Below are 21,137 nucleotides of genomic sequence, written 5' to 3'. Positions count from 1 at the left end.
CTGGTCATTTAAAATGGAGGTGGGTAGAAATTCTCACAGAGGGTGGTGAATCTCTGGAATTCTCTGCCCCAAAGGGTGGTGCAGGCTGGATCATTACAAGCACTTAAAGTGGAGTTGGATAAATATTTGATAGATTGAGGAATAGAGGCCTATGGGGAAATGGCACAGAAAAGGAGTTGAGGCCAGTTTAGATCAGCCATGTTTGTATTGAATGGCAGGGGAGGCTTGAAGGGCCTCAACTCTTAATCCTGCTCCTATTTCTTATGTTAGCTTATTGCTTGAAGGGCCTCAACTCTTAATCCTGCTCCTATTTCTTATGTTAGTTTATTGTTCAATCTCCTTTGATACACGTTGGTTCTTACTTAGTTTAGCATTTTCCAAAGATCAAAATCAATGATTTTTTTTTGATTTCTTTAACCTTGCATATTGAAAGAAAATATTAAGTTTGCCCTGTCCGGATTCAATAATCTCACATAAGTACAAGTATTCTCTTCCTTTGCGGGGACAGTGATGTACGAGAACTGAAGCTCCCATTCCCTTGCCTTACTGTCTGTGATCAGACAGATGTGTGTGTTTCTCAGTCAAATTAAATAATCAGCAGCATGCATTTGTAGGTTTATGAGAATTATTTATTCACACATTCAACACAAAAATTTGAAGCCACGTCACTCACTCGAACACATGCATACACATACACTTTACAAAGTTTAAACAAAAGAACAGTTCATAATTCATGTGTTTGGTTCATCTCGCAAGACAATAAGCTTGATAAAGATGCTTTCGCTCCTGAGGTGTGGTTTAGGTAAGTTCAATAGCTGGAGTCATATTTCAGAATTGTTCCATGATTTGTTTGAAGAGATGGATTTTCAGTAGGTGATGAAGTTACTTGCTTGTAGTTTTATTATTAGGAAGTTGGTTTTCTGTATTAATGGACATAAAATGCAACAGGCTTGGAGACCTTACGATGTTGCTGCCTCTAGGTCTCAAGGCATAGATATTTGTCGAAATCTTGCTGCTGTTTATTTTGGTAGGATCTTATGGTCCTGCTGATGGCTCACCTCCCTCTGCTGTGGATTTCCTGGTGGCAAGGGGTGTGTTCAACGCAAAATCAATTAGTTTACCATAAATTCAATTGATTCTTGCTGAAATGGACTTGAGAACTGCCATCAGATTTTCAAAATCATATTTTGTACAATAGTCTGACATCACTTTTCTCATTGTAGCCGTGAAGGATAGTTTTCCTTTTTACTTTTTTACACTGTTTTCCAACATCTGATGATTTGAAATCTGACCTTTAAATAGAAAGTCATAATAAAAGGAGTCTAATTTCACACAAACATACTGAAATATCACAAATTAGTATTTTTTAAAGTTTACTCTCTGCCAATTTCTGGTCACTGATACTCTGCCATTCAACTTGAGCCATCATTCTTACAACATAATGTATTTATCCTCCATTCATAAACTGCCAGTCAAGCCTCTTAAAAAGAGAAGCTTTAACTTGCTGACAGCTAATTCTGTTGAATAATTCTAACACTATTCTAATAATATCTATTGATGATAATGGAGATGCTGGCATTGGACTGGGATGGGCACAGTAAGAAGTCTCACCACACCAGGTTAAAGTCCAGCAGTTTTTTTTTGCCACCGGTCTTCCCTCTTCCAGACATTGTGACAATCTGACAAAGACTTTGACAGAGAATGCTTTTGGAGCACTGCTCCTTCATCAGGTGAGGATGACTCACCTGCTTGTGCTACCAAATAATCCTGTTGGACTTTATCCTGATGTTGTAAGACTTCTTACAATATCTAGAGCGGCATGGTAGCACAGTGGTTAGCACTCCTGCTTCACAGCTCCAGGGACCTGGGTTCGATTCCCAGCTTGGGTCACTCTCAGTGTGGAGTTTGCACATTCTCCTCATGTTTGTGTGGGTTTCCTCCCACAGTCCAAAGATGTGCGAGTTAGGTTAACTGACCATGCTAAAATTGCCCCCTAAGTGTCCTGAGATATGGGGGTGGGGCCTGGGTGGGATTGTGGTCAGTGCAGGCTCAATGGGCCCAATGGCCTTTTTCTGCACTGTAGGGTTTTCTATGATATCTATTGAGCATGTGCATAAGAAGCAATTACATGATATCACTCAGAGATAGGAGGAAGAAGAACTGAAGTGAGGAGCAGTAGCTCTGTCCTTAAGTTCTGTAATCTTGTATATTGTTAATTATGTAAATAAAAGTATTTTGCCTCCAACCTGATCGTTTACTGGAGTCAGACACCTAGGGCAGAATCTTACGGCCGTTCACTGCGGTGGGATTTTCTGATCCCGCTGCAGCAAACAGAGATCTGCCTGGGCGCCAAGTATTCCTCTTTGCTGCAGTGGCAGAAGGGCATGAACAGTCAGTAAGATTTCACCCCCCAATGTCTTCCATGACAATCCAACAATAACAGAAGTACAGAGTGAAAGGGACTCATGGAAACATCCGAAACTGGGAGCGAGAGTAGGCCATTCGGCCCTTTGAACCTGCTCCGCCAGTCAATACAATCAAGACTGATCCCCTATCTCAATGTTATATTCCTCCTTCCTCCCCAACCTCCTTGATAGATTCTTTTGAAAGAGATTTTATCTCTTCCTTGAAATACATTGTGACTTGGCCCTCCTGCGATGGAGAATTTCATAGATTCACTACCCCTTGGGTGAAGAAACTCCGTTGCAGGATGGACATTTAAGAATCTCGAAATGAAGGAGGTGCGCGTGTAAAGAAAGGCGGGGGTTAATGGCTACTCAATTGTTGGCTCATTCCATTTGCTTTCCAATTGGATCTCATTTCAGTGATTTGCTGTTCTTATTTCATTGCCAAGAAAGATTGCATATAATGTAAGAATATAAATTTACCACCCCTCCAGCCCCCTTTTTATCCTGTCGCATTTCTTTGTTAAAGAAAGAGATACTGAATATGCAGTTAAGGCATTATATCGCTTACACTAGGCTTAGCTTTGTTTGCAAAATAATGTTTTAAAGTTTGAAGGACAGCTGAGTACACAGGAGCCTACTTAAAATGAGCTTTCTGGAGGTCTAGTTCCCTTTAAAATCAACCTCCTCTTCAAATGCAGCTGATCTTATTAGAACCCATTGCTCCCAACGGAATCCCATCACACTATTTCAAAACCGTATGAAGTGTTCCACAAAGGGAATATCAGAGTTTTTGGAGGAAGTCCTATGTATCCACATGGGATGGAATAATAAATTATGCAGGATTTCTACTGTTGTCGGTACCCGCCTAATTATATCCTGTAGGACTAACTATAAATTCTTCAGGATTACTTTGTTACGAGTGGAAAGTTGGTTGGAACAATTATTCAAATTCATATTTAATGACGGGAAGAATAATTTAACCTGATTTTTGCCAGCGACTTGTGGGGCACTCCTGACTCGTTCTGCTAATTGTGGGGAAATGTAAATAATATTATCACAACAAAGCTGCTTAAAGATCAGGAAGGGCTTAGTGAATGCAATATTAACTGCCGATAAAGACGCTGAGGTAGAAAATGATGCGTCCTTTCTTCTGGTTTACAACCAGTGTGAAGCACGTCAAATTAGCAGTTGGATGAAAATGGGCCCAGTCCAATTTCTCTGCAATTAAATTCTCCTTTCCCTATTGTTCTTTTTTGCCCTGCTGTTCTCATTTTGAATTCAGCAGGACTGCATTTTCTTGATTGGTTTGCCACTGTAATGGTTTGGGACACAGGGACATGTAGTCCTTCACTTAATGGCTCTGCCATTTAAAGGCAATGGCTTCTTTGACCTTTTAGAAAGGCATGGGGGAGGGGGAATGGTTCCCAACAATGGCAGTTCCACCTACTGAGCCCAGAACGGATCATTCGTTGAGAGGAGGAGCACTGGCCATCAGCAGGTCAGAAATGAGCCTCACTTGGGGAGATAGATAACAGAAATTACCTCACCTTGACAACAGGGAGCTTATTTTCAAATATTTTATGTGAAAACCTCACCGACTTTGAAAATGTAGGGGTGGAATCCATCTGAGCACATCATTCTGTTCTCCCTCCAACCTCCTCACCCTTCTCCCACCCCATTTGCCAGAATGGCAGCTGAGTTTCCAGTGGGTCAGAACAGGTAGGCACCAAGGATACAACAGGTCACTGAAAGTGGCGACACAGGTGGAGAAGGCAGTCAAGAAGGCACACATCATGCTTGCCTTCAACAGCAGGGGCATTAAGTCTAAAAATTGGCAGGTTATGTTTCAGCTTTATAGAATCTGAGTTCGGCCGCACTTGGAACACTATATTCCAAGTGCGGCCTAACTAAAATAAGACCAGATCAATTCTGGTCACCACATTACCAGAAGGATGTGGAGGCTTTGGAGAAAATATAGAAAGGATTTATCAGGATCTTGCCTGGTATGGAGGGCATTAACTATGAAGAGAGATTGGAGAAACCTGGGTTGTTCTGACTGGAACGACAGAACTTGAGGAACAACCTGATAGAAGAAGTCTATAAGATTATGAGGGGTATGGACAGAGTGGATAGTCAGAAGCTTTTTCCCAGGTGGAAGAGTAAACTACTAGGGGGCGTAGATTTAAGGTGCGAGGAGCAAGGTTTAAAGGAGATGTACGAGGCAAGTTTCTTTTTCCACAGAGGCTGGTGGGTACCTTGAACTTGTTGCCGGGGGAGGTAGTGGAAGCGGATACGGTAATGACTTTTAAGGGATGTCTGGACAAATATATGAATTGGATGGAAATAGAGAGATATGGTCCCTGGAAGAGTAGGAGGTTTTAGTTCAGTCGGGAGGCTTGGAGGGCCAAAGGACCTGTTCCTGTGTTGTAATTTTCTTTGTTCTTTGATATGCCAATGGTGGCACTCAAAAGTTCAAATGCTTTGATTAATACACCCCGAATTAGTCTCCTTACCTAAAGTGTGAGATTGCCAAATCAGTATTACATTCAGTCTTGAGTTACTGCACATGGTAATATAACAGGTGTTTGTAACCAATCCCGTTCGTGAAAGCGCTACATCACAACGGCAAAACACATTAGTTGGCGCTGCTTAAGTGAATCTAAGATGGATGGAAAAGCCGCAGAAGTCCCGGAGACTAATTTTAATATAAAATACTTCGGTTAAAGAGGAACAGATTTGGGTCTATAAGCAACTCATACACAGAGCATTCTATAAACTAACCCTAAGGCCGAGTTGGGATGTTTTGGAGTCATCATTTCACTTGTGTCTCTTGGAAGTCTAAATAAATCATCTTAAAAGCAGCATTCCTTTTTCGTTAGCTCAAAAAACAAATACAATCTGCAGGTTCCTGAAAGAAGAATCTTGCACAATTTATTTAAAAAAGGAACAAACAGAAAAGACTTGCCAGTATACATTAAGCCACAATGTACACCAAGGTCATGGATTCTTCAACAGTGGAGGTTTTGGATTGCAAGGAGGTGAATCACTGGCCAGCAAAAGATTGATTTGGTTTCTGTGTGAGTTACCAAGGACGTAATTGACCGTGGGTAATGTTGCTGTGGGAAAAAAAAAATTAGGAATTGGCTTTTTTGTCATATTTCACAGTAAAGGGGGAAGAGGAGGAATCAGGATATTGAATTTGATGATAAGGCGTGGTCAAAATGAACGGTGGAGCAGGCAAAGGGCCAAAGGGTCTACTCCTGCTTCTAGTTTCTAAAATATTGATGATATTTTTAATATGACAAACAGCATTTAGAATAAGGCGATGCAAGGCAAAATGTTCCAATTTGTAAAATTTCTGCCCTGTGTTGGAATAATGATATCAACTCAAGCAGTTTACCACTGAGATCTTCAGCAGCTCTCACTGTAGCCACACTGGTGAGAACTCCCACGGTACCGACACATCGTTTCCTGTGTATGGGTCATGGCAATATTTACATGAATGCACACGCTATACAACTGACCTGGTCATTCATGAATCCACCATGTTCCAACTTGTGTCCTGATTTTGTTATAAGTCGAAAGCAGTTTATTGTTCTTGTGTTTTTATCGTCCTGTCACAAAAAACTTGATCCATTAGCTGACATTCTCAAAAAATGGACAATCCTGCCACTGAGAAAAATTTCTTGACTTCTGTTATAAGTTTTCTATTCACTGATAAAGGAAGATTAACACTCCTGAATTGTCCCACAGCAATTTTTCCAAAGCTCATCGATGACATGTCACCCCATTTAAAAAGCAGGATAGCACAGTGGCACAGTAGTTAATACTGCCGCCTCACAGCACCAGGGAACTAGGTTCGATTCCCAGCTTGGCTCACTGTCTGTGTGGGGTCTGCACGTTCTCCCTGTGTCTGTGTGGGTTTCCTCCGGATGCTCCAGTTTTCTCCCACAGTCCAAAGATGTGCGGGTTAGATGGATTAACCACGGTAACTGTTACACAGGCAGGGGCAGTGAGAGGACCTGGGTAAATTAGTCTGTCAGAGTCGATGGGCTGAATGGTCTGTTCTGCCCTGTAGGGATTCTATGATAGTGTTTTTAGATATCTTCAGATAAGACAGTGAAATGAAAGGCGGCGCGGTGGCACAGTGATTAGCGTGGCTACCTCACAGCACCAGAGAACTGAGTTCGATTCCCAGCTTGGGTCACTGAGAGTGTCTGTGTGGGTTTCCTCCGGGTGCTCCAGTTTCCTCCCACAGTCCAAAGATGTGCCGGTTAGGTGGATTGGCCATTTTAAAATTACCCCCTTAGTGTCAGTGGAACCAGCTAAGGTAAATACATGAGGTTATCGGGATAGGATCTGGGTGGGATTGTGGTTGGTGCAGACTCGATGGGCCAAACGGCCCCCTTCTGCACTGTCAGATTCCATAAAACAAAGAAGTGTGAAAGAACCGGCACTGTTTCTTTCCTCAGAACCCTCTAATTCCCAATTCCTCCTGTTGATAAAGTTCTCTGGCAGCTCTCACAATAAGAAGTCTGACAACACCAGGTTTAAGTCCAACTGATTTATTTGATAGTAAAGACAGAGCATTCTGAGGCCAGAACTCTCCTTTCGCCTGACGAAGGGGGCAAACCCCAAAAGCTTGCGAGTTTACTATCAAATAAATTGGTTGGACTTAAACCTGGTGTTGTCAGACTTCTCACTGTGTTTATCCCAGTCCAACACCAGCATCTCCACATCATGACAGCTCTCACAATAGCATACAATCATGCAATCACTGGATCTCTTTGAGAATGGCCATGTGCTGGTGCAAAGTCCAGCAGCAGTAGCGAACCAGTTTTCGTGCAACCGACCCTCAACTTCCGATCAGTTAATTCATGCACTTTTGTCAACAAATCCTGAAACTCAATTCCGCTGGTTCTTAAGATTTGCAACGTGCACACATCTTCAAACTAAACCTATTCTCCGCATGCAAAAAGAGTTGGAAAGCAAGCTACAGATACAGCTGTCAGATCAACAAATAAACACTGATGCAGATTAATTGACCATGAGAGGGTATAATGGTTATTTATCAGAAACAATTAACTTTGCTGGCAAGTTTTACAAAGAACGTTTTTTTTGTAGTTGGCTGTGGCAATTAAATGTCATACTGCAAACAAAGAGGCAACGACTGAACGGGAAAGCACTAGGTAGTTGCAACTCTAAAACAAAAGCCAATTGTGATCAACAATTTGGGGAAAGAATATAAAATTTCCCTGCGCTGCTTGATTTATTGCTTGCGATACTATGCATTCGACAGCAGCAACCCACAGTGTGAGGTAGTGCTGAGCTGCATGACCTGTAAAAATAAGTCTATTAACCCTAATCAATCTCCCATTATCCTCTCTCACCCACAATTTAGCTGGTAAGGAGCAGCTATGCCCTGCTGTTCCATTCCAAACAATCCTATTGTCTTGCCCTTAATCAGGCCCCATGAATGGAAATTGGCTTTTTCACAGCGGCGCGTATATCTAAAAAAAACTCTTTCATCTTTTAATGAGGAAACTGAGGCGTGTTTTCATTTTGAATTACAGAGGCTAATTGAGGCTGGACATTTGCAAAGAATGATGTGGATTCCAGGCCTATCTGGGAACAGTTCCCAGGCCATCTGACAGCAATCGTCCCAGCAGCAAGCCAATGGTTTTTACAAAATTTCCTGTTGTAATTAATCAGCATGTCCATTCACTTCAAGTAGTTTAGCACAGCAGCTCATTATTCAGTTCATCAAGGATTTTACTTGCCAACTATACGCCGAGCAACATTGCGGCTTCGGCTTTGGCCCCTGGGTCGAGACCGCAGAGGAGGGCCTTTTCCCAAATCTGTGCTCTCCGCAAACCCGTGCCCGGAGAAAGTGGCCCGGAAGGTCAAATTTTAGTTCTGGGGTGACAGGGTTCCTTCCTGAATTGGGGGCCCCAGAGCGAGTGTGGGCCATTTGGCCCAACGAGTCTGTACCGGCCTTCCAAAAAGACATCTTATCTCACCTTCCCACCTGACCCCTGCAACTATATTGTGTACAGTTCTGGTCACTCTATTATAAAAAGGATATTATTAAACTAGAAAGAGTGCAGAAAAGATTTACTAGAATGCTACTGGGACTTGATGGTTTGAGTTACAACGAGAGGCTGGATAGACTGGGTCTTTTTTCCCTGGAACGTAGAAGACTTCAGGTGATCTTATAGAGGTCTATAAAATAATGAGGGGCATAGATCAGCTAGATAGTCAATATCTTTTACCAAAGGTAGGAGTGTCTAAAACTAGAGGGCATAGATTTAAGGTGAGAGGGGAGAGATACAAAAGTGTCCAGAGAGGCAGTTTTTTCACCACAGAGGGTGGTGAGTGCCTGGAACAAGCTGCTAGAGGGAGTAGTAGAGGCTGGTACAATTTTGTCTATTAGAAAGTGTCTAGACGGTTACATGGGTAAGACGGGTGTAGAGGGATTTGGGACAAACGCAGGCAATTGAGACCAGCTTAGTGGTTAAAAAAAAAAGGGTGGCATGGACAAGTTGGGTCAAAAGGCCTGTTTCCCTTCTTAAACATCTGTGACTCTATATAACACTGTGCATTTACTCCACTAATCCCCTTAACCTACACGTCTTGGGACACCAAGTGTAATTTAGCATAGCTAATCCACTTAACCTGCACACTTCTGGAGTGTGGCAGGAAACCGGAGCACCCAATGGACACGGGGAGAATGTACAGACTCCGCACAGTCACCCAAAGCTGGAATCGAACCGGGGTCACTGGCACTGTGAGGCAGCAGTGCTAACCACTGTGCCACTCTGCCACCTGGGCATAAAGAATTACAGACACCTCTCAAGCATGAGTGGAGGCAGCTGCTGATTTCTTTGGTCATTTGATTCCTCTGCAAAATGCACGTGCGCAAATCCTATCTGGGGCCCATTCCCAGCCGAGGAAAATGGTAGGTTTAAAGTTTTTTGTTTAAAGCTTACTTATTAGTGTCACAAGTAGGCTTACATTAATACAATGAAGTCACTGTGAAAATCCCCTAGTCGCCACACTCCAACGCCTGTTCAGGTACACTAAGGGAGAATTTAGCACAGCTAATGCACCTTACCAGCACTTCATTTCGACTGCAGGAGGAAATCGAAGCACTCAGAAGAAACCCACGCAGACATGGGGAGAACATGCAGACTCTGTACAGACAGTGACCCAAGCCAGGAATCGAACTCCAGTCCCTGATACTGTGAGGCAGCAATGCTTAACCACGGTGCCAATGTGTCGTATTTGAGAGCAGGTGTCCTGGCCCCTTCTGCCATTTTTGCATCGATAGAGAGGCTCTCTTTGGCTGTGAAAATACAGCCCTGTGTGCTTAGAGGTTTACTTTCCTCTCTCCAGCTTTTTGCGTAAGAGAATTGTTTTACAGATAACAAATATGATGTGGTGCCAAGGCCGATTATTTTAAAATAAAGTAGCTCTAAGTCTGTTTACACGAGCTTTCCTAATTCATTCTGACAGCGAGTTAGCTTTTAATTCTGATAATGTATGTCGTGAGCCTAATCACATGCCCAGGAGCCTTTTAATACTTCTTCCCATCAATCTCATGCTCTTATAACTTTTTGCCTGCTTTGAAGTACTGTTCTAGAGACTGTGTATCCTCTGCCCAGAATTTGTTGATTCTTTTATAAGCTGTTTGACATATTGATGGCCAAAGTGCAGTATGAGGACAAATAGTGCATACTTTGTTTTGTCAATTCATGATAGGAGAGAGCAAGTTATTAAAATCCATTCTGGCACAGTATAAATGAATGTAATAAATACCATGTCTCACAGCACCACTGGAGAAGCACAGGAAAGGCACGCACAGTCTCTGGGGGAGAGCAAAAAGATGTATAACTAATTATTAATACCAATGAGGAAGTGTTACACCTAAATCCTATTGTTTCTTTTTAGTTGCATTTGCATAAGCCATCTTTAGGGGCCAAACCTCCAGTTTGTTTTCTTCATTTCTCTCCCCCCATGGTAAACTTGGTGGCCTGACATTCTTGTGGATAAATCAATTGAACTAAATTAAAACAAACTCAGGGACGAAACGAGAAGGGCAGCACCCCCCCCCACCTCCTCCCCAAAAGAGAAGCTCAGAAGAAAAACAAAACGGAAAAGAAAACTTAAAATATTAAACCAAAATTTGATTTGATTTATTATTGCCACATGTATTAACGTACAGTGAAAAGTATTGTTTCTTGCACTATACAGACAAAGCATACCAGTCATAGAGAAGGAAAGGAGAGGGTGCAGAATGTGGTATTACAGTCATAGTTAGGATGTAAAGAAAGATCAGCTTGATGCGACTTTTCAAAAGTCTGACGGCAGCAAGGAAAAAGCTGTTCTTGAGTTGGTTGATATGTGATCTCAGACTTTTGTATCTTTTTCCTGATGAAAGGAGATGGAAGAGAGCATGTTCAGGATGCGTGGGGTCCTTGATTATGCTGGCTGCTTTTCCGAGGCAGCGGGAAATGTAGGTGGAGCCAATGGATGGGAGGCTGGTTTGCGTGATGGACTGGGATCCGCTCATGACCCTTTGTAGTTTCCTGCAGTCTTGGTCAGAGCAGGAGCCATACCAGGCTGTGATACATCTGGAAAGGATGCTTTCTATTGAGCGTATGTAAAAGATTAAAAGGGTCGATATGACACTGCAGTCCTGGTGGTGCCCAACAAGCACAGAAGGCCTTGATGCTGCCCTCACACTCCACGTTCCAACAAAGGACAATGAATTTCTGACTGCCAATGTGAATAATGTGGCAGCAGAGAGAGTTGAAAGTTCATGATTTTGTGATTTGAAAAGACAACAGAAATATTCGAAGGACTAAGTGGCATTATAGTCAGAGATTTTTCCCTCTATCCTTTCTGTCTGTCCTTCCAGTAGGATGTAATAGATTCCATGAAATGCCATGCGAAGAAGAGCAAGGGAATTCTTCTCAGTATCCTAGTGACAGTTTATCTCTCAACCAACCTCAGTAAAACAGATGTAGCTGCTCATCATCGTGTCGCAAACAGCGGCCAGATGTAAATTCGCTGTCACATTTCCCATACAATAGTGACTACATTTTGAAAGTGGTTCACTTGTTGTAAGATGTTTCAGGTCATCTTGAGAGCACTAAAAGCTGCTATTGAAATTCAAGCCAATCTTTCATTTGTTTGCTTGCATGCTCACTCACTCACTTATCCAGATGCAATCATAAAATAGAATTCCTACAGTGTCGAAGGAGGCCCATCAACAATCCCACCCTGGCCCTATCCCCATTACCCCACACATTTACTGTTCAAATCCCCCTGACATTAAGAAGCAATTTAGTCAACCTAAGCTGCACATTTTTGGACTGTGGGAGGAAACCGGAGCACCCAGAGAAATCCCACGCTGACACGAGGAGAATGTGCAAACGCCACACAGGCAGTGATCCAAGCCTAGAATCGAACTTAAGGCAACAGTATCACTGTGCTGCAATTTTGATAGGTTGAAAATTTCCTACGTATTCAAATGAACGTTGGAGATTTATACCATTTTGATAACTCCCAAGTGGTAAGTGAGAGTCCTAAATTCAGCCAATGTATCCGTACCCCAGAACTGGATAAAAACCATTTCTGACTTCAGTGTGTGATCCAAATCGAGCGCTACATGGGGTTCAATTTATTTAAAAGAAAGGCTTTTATTCAGCTTATCCAATAACTTGGCATGAGGAGTAAGGATGCTACAAAGATCAGCAAGATTCCAAGCTTGATCCTCAGTCTATGCAAATGTAGTTGATTTCAGACAAAGCGGGAGTAGGGACATTAGAATTGGTGTCAGAATACCCGGTACAAGGAATGATGAGCTGGCTAAGGGTTCCTGCAGTGACTCACCAGCCCAGTCACTCTGCTGGAAGTGTATGTCTGCAAACCTCAGATGAGGACAGAACATCTGAGACTGAGTAACTCACGAACACCAATGATCTATGTTCACACAGTGGCACCAAAACAAACTCCCAAAGATCTTTAACTGGTACAGACATTTCCGCCTCTCCTCTGGCCAATCACGCAGCAAAATCCCTCCCACTGACAGAAGCACGTGCCCCGGCAGCAAGAAAACTGGCACAGTGTCCACCAGTGTTGTGTTAATAACACTGACCTGAGATTGAACACATCCCTGGGCGAAGTGGAATTACTGGCCCAGTGTGTTTTAGAGGATGTCAGAATCCAAAGCAGATTCTACTGAAGTCAAAATACTTTTCAGTTCCCAAATAAAGATAAAGTGAAGTCGCCCTAGTCTCAGATGATCATAGGCTGCCTCCACTCGTGTGTGTAACATGTCTGAAACCCTCGCAATGCAGGCATTTGTCCCTCATCATAATGTAGGCTTCCCTCACTCCTCCTGCATTGCAGGCACCCCTCACTCTCCCCCCTCTCCACCCCACAATGTAGGCATCCCTCCCCTCCCCTCTGGAATTGGAGGCACCTCTCCCCACCGCTCCCCCCCCCCCACCATACATGTACCCCTCACCTCCCCCCCCACCCCCCCCCCCACTTTCCCACAATGCAAGTAATCCCCACCCACTGTAAGGCAGGCATCCTCCCTCCCCCCCCCCACAATGCAGACATCCCTCATCACCCCCCCTTACCATGGAAGCGTTTCCACCCCCTCCCCCCTTCCGCAATGTAAACATTCCCCATCACCACCATGCAGTCACCCACTCTCCCACCACATTCCCCCCTCCCCCTGCAATGCAAGTATTTCACCCCCATCGCCACAATGCAGACACCCCTCACCGTCCCGTCATGCAGGCACCCCTCAGCCACAGTGCAAGCACCCTTCCCCCCCCCCCTCACTTTTTCCACAATGCAAGCAATCCCCACCCACAGTAAGGCAGGCACCCCCCTCTCCCCCCCCCCCCCCCCCCCCCACAATGCAGACATCCCTCACCCTCCCTCTTACCATGGAGGCATTTCCACATTCCCACCTGCTCCCTGCAATGCAAGCATTCCCTGTCACCACCATGCAGGCACCCGTCCCCCTGCAATGCAGGCATTTTGTCCCCACCACCACAATGCAAGACATCCCCATTCATCACAATGCAGGCACCACCCTCACCCACCCCTTCTTACCACAATACAGGCACCACCCTCACCCACCCCTTCTTACCACAATGCAGGCACCCCTCACCCACCCTCCTCCTGCAGCAATGCAGCATCCCCCTTCATCACAATGCAGACACCCATCATGCCCACCATGCAGGAACACCCCTCACTCCCACAATGCAGGTATCCTCTGAAATAGCTTCAACAAGGCCCACGTTGTGGACCTCTTAGAATACGAGCTCCCAGACATGAAGGCAGTAATACCTTGTCCAGGTCTGGGACCGCTGCATGTGTACATACTGTGGAGTGTCAGGGTTACCCTCACTCCGGGTTTATGCTCTGTACGGGAAAGCACCTGCCTGAGTGTTGCTGACTGTGTAAGTAAGTCTAAGTTTGATGAAGGGCCCCCGGCCTCAGAGGAGTTATTTCATCCACTTCCCCTTCTCCCCGCCCCCCACCTCCCCAGCGAGGGCGTGAACTGGATTATGTCAGCGGCAGGAGGCGGGGAAGATCTCATTCAGAGGTCTCCCTGGCACCAGCCCCATTGAGAGAGTGAGTGGCCATAACGAGGTTTGTGCCCACCTCGAGCAGGCCTGCAAAATCCCAGGCATTAATTTTGCGTGCTTGTGTTTCAAGGATTTATTATTAACCTAACAAAATGTATTTAACCCTTATTCAAATCCTATCGCAGCTGCCATGAAAGTGATTAGATTCAGTGCAGATATTAATGGACTGCAAAAGCTGAACAGCATCGAGACTCCTCTGTCGTAGCTTGAGATCACTTTAAGATTTGGTGATAAGTGAGCCATTCGAGGATATTTGTTTCTTTTCCCTTTGCTTCAATTCCCTCACCCCACAAATTGAAACAAGCACTTCCCTGTTCCTGCTGATTTTTAATCTCATTTTTATTACCCCATCACCCTTTCCCAGGCAGTTTGCCAGTGTATAACTTGTTCCAGCTCCAGAGGTTAGGCTGCAAACACCTCCGGGACTCCTTAATGGCACTGCTCGGTAATTGCCCTGAGAAGAGACTCAGTCCAAATAGGAAACGTGTGTCATTAGTTTTGCTTTGATCCTCAAAGAACGGAACAAGCCACGCTCATGGAGGAGAGTACCCCGCAGTCCGATTCGAAATAGAACAGTACAGCACAGGAATAGGCCCCTCGGCCCATGATGTTGTGCCAAACATGACACCAAATTAACCCAATCCATAGAACAGCATAAATCTTAGCTAGTTTAGAATGACTATAGAATCTTAGTTAGGCAGCACTTCAAATATAGTGTTCAGTTCTAGTCACCAGACTACCAGAAGGATGTGGAGGTTTTGGAGAGGGTGCAGAAAAGATTTACCAGGATGTTGCCTGGTATGGAGGGCATCAGCTCTGAGGAGAGGTTGGAGAAACTTGGTTTGTTCTCACTGGAATGATAGAGATTGAGGGGTGACCTGATAGAATTCTACAAGATTGTGAGAGGCATGGACAGAGTAGAGAGTCAAAAGCTTTTTCCCAGGGTGGAAGAGCCAATTACTAGGGGGCATTGGTTTAAGGTGTGGTTTAAAGGAGATGTGCAAGGCAATTTTTTTTAACACAGAGGGTGGTTGGTTGGTGCCTGAAACCCGTTGCCGAGGGAAATAGTGGAAGCAGATACATTAGTGACTTTTAAGGGGCTTCTTGACAAACACATGAATAGGATGGGAATAGAGGGATGCGGTCTCTGGGAGGATAGGGGATTTTAGTTCAGTCTGGCAGCATGGTCGGTACAGGCTTGGAGGGCTGAAGGGCCTGTTCTTGTGCTGTAATTTTCTTTGTTTTTTGTTGCTCTTTAACATTTTAAAAAAGAAATGTTCAGGAAAATCCAAGTTTGCCATCATTTGCAAATGGAGATGTTTGCCATCCTATCATTGAATCCCTACAGTGCAAAAGGAGACCATTTGGCCCATCGAGTCTGCACCGACAACAATCCCACCCAGGACTTATCATCATAACCCCACTTATCTGCCCGGCAAATCCCCTTGACACTAAGGGAAAATTTAGCATGTAAAAAGCATCTAACCAGCTTATCTTTCAGTCTGTGGGAGAAAACAGGAGCACCTGGAGGAAACTCATGCAGACATGGGGAGAATGTGCAGACTCCACACAGAGTGGTTGTATCGATGGCATAATCGGGTTCACGCTCTCACTGGGGAGACGGGGGAGAGTGGATGAAATATCTCCTCCGAGGCCAGTATCCCCTCACCAAACTTGGATTTATTTACATAGTCAGCAACACTCAGACAGGTACTTACTCGCACAGAGTAGAAAAGATAGTTGAAGCAAACACTCAACGAAGGCAAGCACCTGTAGTCTTGTAACACGTAAGACAGTGGACCAAACGATGGAAAGTAGGATTTCGGCTGGGTGGCTCATTTTTCAGCCAAGTGGCCCCTTTCTGTGTCGTAAACAACCTTGTGAAGAAAAGACATTTTCAATTCTAAAACATTGGCAGGAATCTTCCAGCCTTTACTGCTGGTAGAATCTTCCAGTCCTGTCAAAGGCAAACCCCCACTGTGTGTTCCCGGAAACCCCGTTGACCACAGTGGGATGAGAAGATTCCACCGCCAGCCAAAGACGGGCCACCTCCAATGCCATGAAACTGTGTGTGTGTGTGTGTGTGTGTGTGTGTGGGGTGGTGGAGATGGGGCGGGGGGGTTTGCTGGGATGGAAAATCCGGCTGATTAACCCTGGCAGCATCCATGGAGAGAGAAACAGAATGCTCAGTTTTCCAGCACTTGCTGTTTTTATTATAGAAGATCATGAACTTTATAAATAAAGGCATCATATACAAAAGTTAAGGATGCTCAGATGAACTATTTTAAGTTGTTAGTTCAGCTTCTAAGTGCTGCACTTTAGGAAGGATGTGAAGGCTTAGAGAGGGTGTAGAATAACTTAGAAGAATGGTTCCGGTAATGTGGAATATTGAGTAGCTGAGATTTTTCTCTTAGAAGTAGAGGAGGTTGAGGGAGATTTTTTTAAAGACGCTTTCATTGAAAGTTTTCTATTTTACATTTACCACAAGACACAACAAATGCCCAAAATCTAGCACAGTAGAATCGTAATTTTTCCACATAAATGTACAGGAAAAAGTCAGCAAATATTCATACAAATGATTCAAATTATCAATCATTGCAATTTTTGTTGTCAGCGCCTCCTCTCGTGTGGATAAAGAAAGGATAGCAGAAAGTGTAGAGAATCTTAGGATAACAGGGTAAAATCACAAGCATATGGATCATGGTGCACACACCCCTCCATGAGGTAACAGAGAGAGAGAGCTACACAATAGATAGGATCCCTTGTTGGGTAATATATAACCAACCGCGGCTTAACTCAGCATTCATGAACCTCCGAGCGATAAAAGGGTAACCCAGGAAAAGGGGGACATCAGGATACCGCCATCAATAGAAAATGTGATGTGGAAGTACGTTCTCATGTACAGGAACCAAAAAGCCATACACCTGTCCTTAAGGGCCTGCTCCTTATCACTGAAACATTAACTCTGTTTCTCTCTCCACAGATGCTGCCAGACCTGCTGAGTTTAGTTGGCAATTATGAAACATGAGAAGATCATCCTGACTTTCCTATGGTAGGGTATAAGATTCTAATGACTCATCAATTCAAAGAATTATTCTTATTTTCAGGATGAGGAGCAGGCCATTTAGGAAAGATGAAGTGAGATTTAAGAGAGGTGAACAAATCTTAGGAATTCTTTACCCCAGAGGGCTGTGGGAATAGTCAAAACACTGTGGGCTGTTTTGATAGGCAAGGGGATTAAGGGTTATGGGGAGAGGGCGGGAATGTGGATCTGAGCCACGACAGATCAGCCATGATCTTATTGAATGGCGGGGCAGGCTCAAGGGGCTAAATGGCCTACTCCTGCTCCTATTTCTTATGTTCTTATGGAACTCAATTATTGAGCATGTTCAAGACAGAAATTGATAAATTTGTGGATAATGATGACATCAAGCAATATGGGGATGACACAGGAAATTGGTGTCAAGGTAAATGATAGCCTTGATCCAATTGAAAGGCAGAGCAGGCTCAAAGGGCCAAATGGCCTACTCATGCTCCTTTGTTCCGAGAAATAGAAGGCTATGCTAATAATTGGCAAATCCCTTTTTTAAAGAAATACAACTGTGAGAAATTATGGGTCAGAGTTTATGTAGTGCATGCTTGGTTTAACTGCTATGTCAGGGTGAAATGATTTCAATGTACTGGCCAGATGGGTGCAGTTCATGTAAGTGCAGTTTATTTACATCAAATTGAACCAAATGCCCTCCAGCTGCTAGTCTGCATAATGAGGCTTTTAATGTGTCCACTCCATGTCGACATTTTTTGAAAGTAGCAGAAGTGTTATATTGATTCTTTAGGCTGTAAACCACTCAAGGTAAGGCCACGTCACATTTAACTTGCATGATACAGACATAGTTGCGAGGAACAAGTTATAAATCTTTATTATGAATTACGTATTAAGTTGAGGTAAATGTCAAAAATCTAATTAAGAGAGTAATACCATCATATTGGGCAATTGTTGACCAAAATGTATTTTGTGAAAGAGCCTTAATTATGCTTCATGCTTATCTATGTTTTGACAATGCAGCTACTGCCATATAATTCCCGACCTTCCTTCACTATCTTTATATATAATTAAAATGGACAAATCTGTGGGCAGATGGTATGAAGGTCATAGAGCTATGCCATTAGAAGCTCCATTTGCAAACCAGCTAAAGTGTCTTGTTATGTAGTTGACTGACCAACAGGATTCAATAGATATTTTGATTATTTGTTAATTTTAAGCTTTGGACTATTTATAAGTGCACGTATTCTTTCAGTAGGAATATTCTTTTCCTGCAGTTTGAGCACTGTTAGATCCGAACTGACAATACACCTCTACATCGGGTTTAGAATTCACCTCTCTTTGCATACGTGTTTATTTATAGCCCTCATTCTTCACATTTTTGAAAGAAAGATAATCACCTTATTGCTGCCATGTAGTGGTAACTCCTTTCATCCTGGTTCCTGACTCACTGGAATCCAAATAATCCTAACTCTGACAAAATATAGGCATCTAGATAGTAAAAAGGAGCAAAAATGTGTGGGGGGGGGGGGATGGTGCAGGGTTATGCATGGAGGCAGACGGAGTGGCAGCAGCATGAAATAAATACTTTGCATTTGCTCCCCAACCCAAAGAAACAGGTGTTGTCAAAATTATGATGAAAGGTGAGGTGATTGAGACATTGGACGGGCTAAAAATTGATCAAAGTGAGGTATTCGATAGACTGGTTGTACATAATGGCTGGAAGTCTTCCGTCTTGCCTGCCAATGGATCGGCACGGACGAGATCCTGACAACGGAGATCTCCATTGACCTCGGATGGGAATTTCCAGTCTCGCCCGAGCGAGGCTGTAAAATCCCGCCCATTGTTTAAAAGTCATCAGGAGCAGATGCAAGTAGGGGTGGAGAGTGTGGAGTCAATGGTCATAAACTTCATCCTTCTTCAATACAGGGGCGGCGCCAGAGGACTGAAAACTTCCAAAAAATTCAAAAAAAAGTTGAATCCAGCAACTACAGGCCAGTCAGCTTCACCTCGAAGATGGGAAAGCTTCTGGATAATCTGGGACGAAATTTAGTTCCCTTTCACCAATACCGATGGAAGGAAAATTGTGCTTAACTATTTTGATTAATTTGTTGAAGGTAATATGATTGATGTGGTGTACATGGACTTTTTTAAAAACATTCATGAGACATAGACTTCACTGGCTGGCCAGCATTCATTGCCCATCCCTTGTTGCCCTTGGAGGGCAGTTGAGAGTCAACCACATTGTTGTGGTTAACATGTAGCCCAGATCAGGTACACGTGACTCCTTCCCATTAGTGAACCAGATGGGTTTTTCCAACAATCAACAATTGTTTCATGATCATCAGTAGATTCTTAATTCCAGTTTTTTTTTAATTGAATTCAAATTTCATCATCTGCCGTGATGGCATTGAGACCTGGTTCCCCAGAACATTAGCTGAGTTTCTGGATCATTAGTCTAGTGATAATACACTAGGCCATTGCTTCCCAATGTTTCCAAAGACATTTGATAAAATGCCACATCACAGGTTTGTCAGCAAAGTCAAAGCCCAGGGAACAAAAGGGAAAGTGACAGCGTGAGTAAGAAGTTGGCTGAGAGACAGAAAACTGAGAGTCGTGGAGAATGGATGTTTCTCTGACTAGAACGAGGTATATATTGGAGTTCATAGGGGCTGGTATTGGGCCACTGCTTTCCTTAATCTATTTTAATGTCTTAGACCCGAGTCAGTACACAGTTTCGGGATTTGCAAATGACACAAAACCTGGGTATATTGTAACAAGGCCAGTGATAGGCTTCAGTGGGCTAGTAGACACATGGCAGATAAAAGTTAATTCAGAGAAGTGTGAAGTGAAACATCTTGCTGGGAAGAATGAGGAGATGTAAAATAAATTATACCACTCAAAAGGGGGAGTGGGATCAGAGGCAGCCTGGGATACATGAGCGCAAATCATAGATGGGGCAGAACAAACTGTTAATGAGGCGTACAGGAACCTGACCTTTATAAATAGAGGCAAAGAGTATTAAAGCAAGAAGCTTGTGTTGAACCTGTATAAAACACTGGTTCTGCCTCAACTGGAGTATTGTGTTCAGTTCTGGGCGCCATACCTTAGGAAGGATGTGAAAGCATCGAGAGGGTGCAGAAACATTTGCAAGAATGGTTCAGATGTTGCAAGACTTCAGTTGCGTAGACAGATGAGGGGATTTTCGAAGAGGAGGTTGAGAGAAGTTTTGACAGCCGACTTCAAGTAATGTATCCTTCATTTCTGTCTCCTCATCCTCAATAGGTGTGTCCCCAGGCTCTGCACCTGAGTCATTATTGGATTCCTTCTCTGAGGTGAGTGTAGTCAGTGGCCTCCTCGTTCAGTGGCTGGCCTCTGAAAAGAGCGAGGTTATGTATAGCACTGCAGACAACAATGATGATGGATATTGTAGGGCACTCCCTGGAGGGCTCCACGCATCAGAACTCACAGGAGTCGAGTGTAAGCCCACACCTAGCTCTCATCAACTGCTGCTAACTCACCTTATGTTTGCTGCTGTCTATCCTGTTCTAGGATGACAAAAATGGATTGGCTGCCTGCTGCTGTTGTCCATGCACCAACCTAAGAATCACATGGACAATGTAAAAATCCAGGATAATTGATGCTTAAATAATTTAAATAGGCTCCTTAATCGTCCCTAGGTATGCATCCGGCTGGCACTTAGACCCAGCTACTGAAATAGTATGCAATTTCAGGCACTTCTAGGTTCGGCATGCATTCACACTTTGGATGCAAAATTTTGCATGGGAGTTCGGGGTTTGCGAGCACAGTGACACGATGGTTAGCACTGCTGCCTCACAGCTCCAGGGCCATGAGTGACTCTCTGTTTGGAGTTTGCACATTCTCCTCATGTCAGTTTGGGTTTCCTCCGGGTGTGCCGGTTTCTTCCCAAAGACGTGCAGGTTAGGTGGATTGGCTATGCCAGATTGTCCCTCGGTGTGCCAAGATGCGTGGGTTAGATGGATTAGTCAT

At 43.8% G+C, this 21,137-nt stretch overlaps 2 long non-coding RNA genes across 3 annotated transcripts in view; one reads left to right on the top strand and one right to left on the bottom strand.

The window, feature by feature from the left end:
* Positions 1-642: 642 nt before the first annotated feature.
* LOC145356490 (uncharacterized) lies at positions 643-9,798 on the bottom strand. The gene is made up of 3 exons (XR_013889151.1): positions 9,523-9,798; positions 5,933-6,022; positions 643-1,292 (listed from the first exon to the last, which is right to left on the bottom strand). It is a non-coding gene; the product is annotated as an uncharacterized LOC145356490 (long non-coding RNA).
* LOC145356489 (uncharacterized) overlaps positions 9,116-21,137 on the top strand; it is a 27,864-nt gene continuing 15,842 nt past the window's right edge. For both annotated transcript variants that reach the window (XR_013889150.1, XR_013889149.1), the window contains exons 1-4: positions 9,116-9,366; positions 17,067-17,135; positions 19,056-19,243; positions 20,412-20,461. This is a non-coding gene — a long non-coding RNA (uncharacterized LOC145356489). The remainder of the gene's footprint in view (positions 9,367-17,066; positions 17,136-19,055; positions 19,244-20,411; positions 20,462-21,137) is intronic.

The sequence above is a fragment of the Carcharhinus amblyrhynchos genome, chromosome 21 (assembly GCF_965287045.1).
Source record: "Carcharhinus amblyrhynchos chromosome 21, sCarAmb.v2.hapA, whole genome shotgun sequence".
Lineage (NCBI taxonomy): Eukaryota > Metazoa > Chordata > Chondrichthyes > Carcharhiniformes > Carcharhinidae > Carcharhinus > Carcharhinus amblyrhynchos.
The sequence above is the reverse complement of the archived record's forward strand: the minus strand, read 5'-3'. Positions and strand labels throughout refer to the sequence as shown.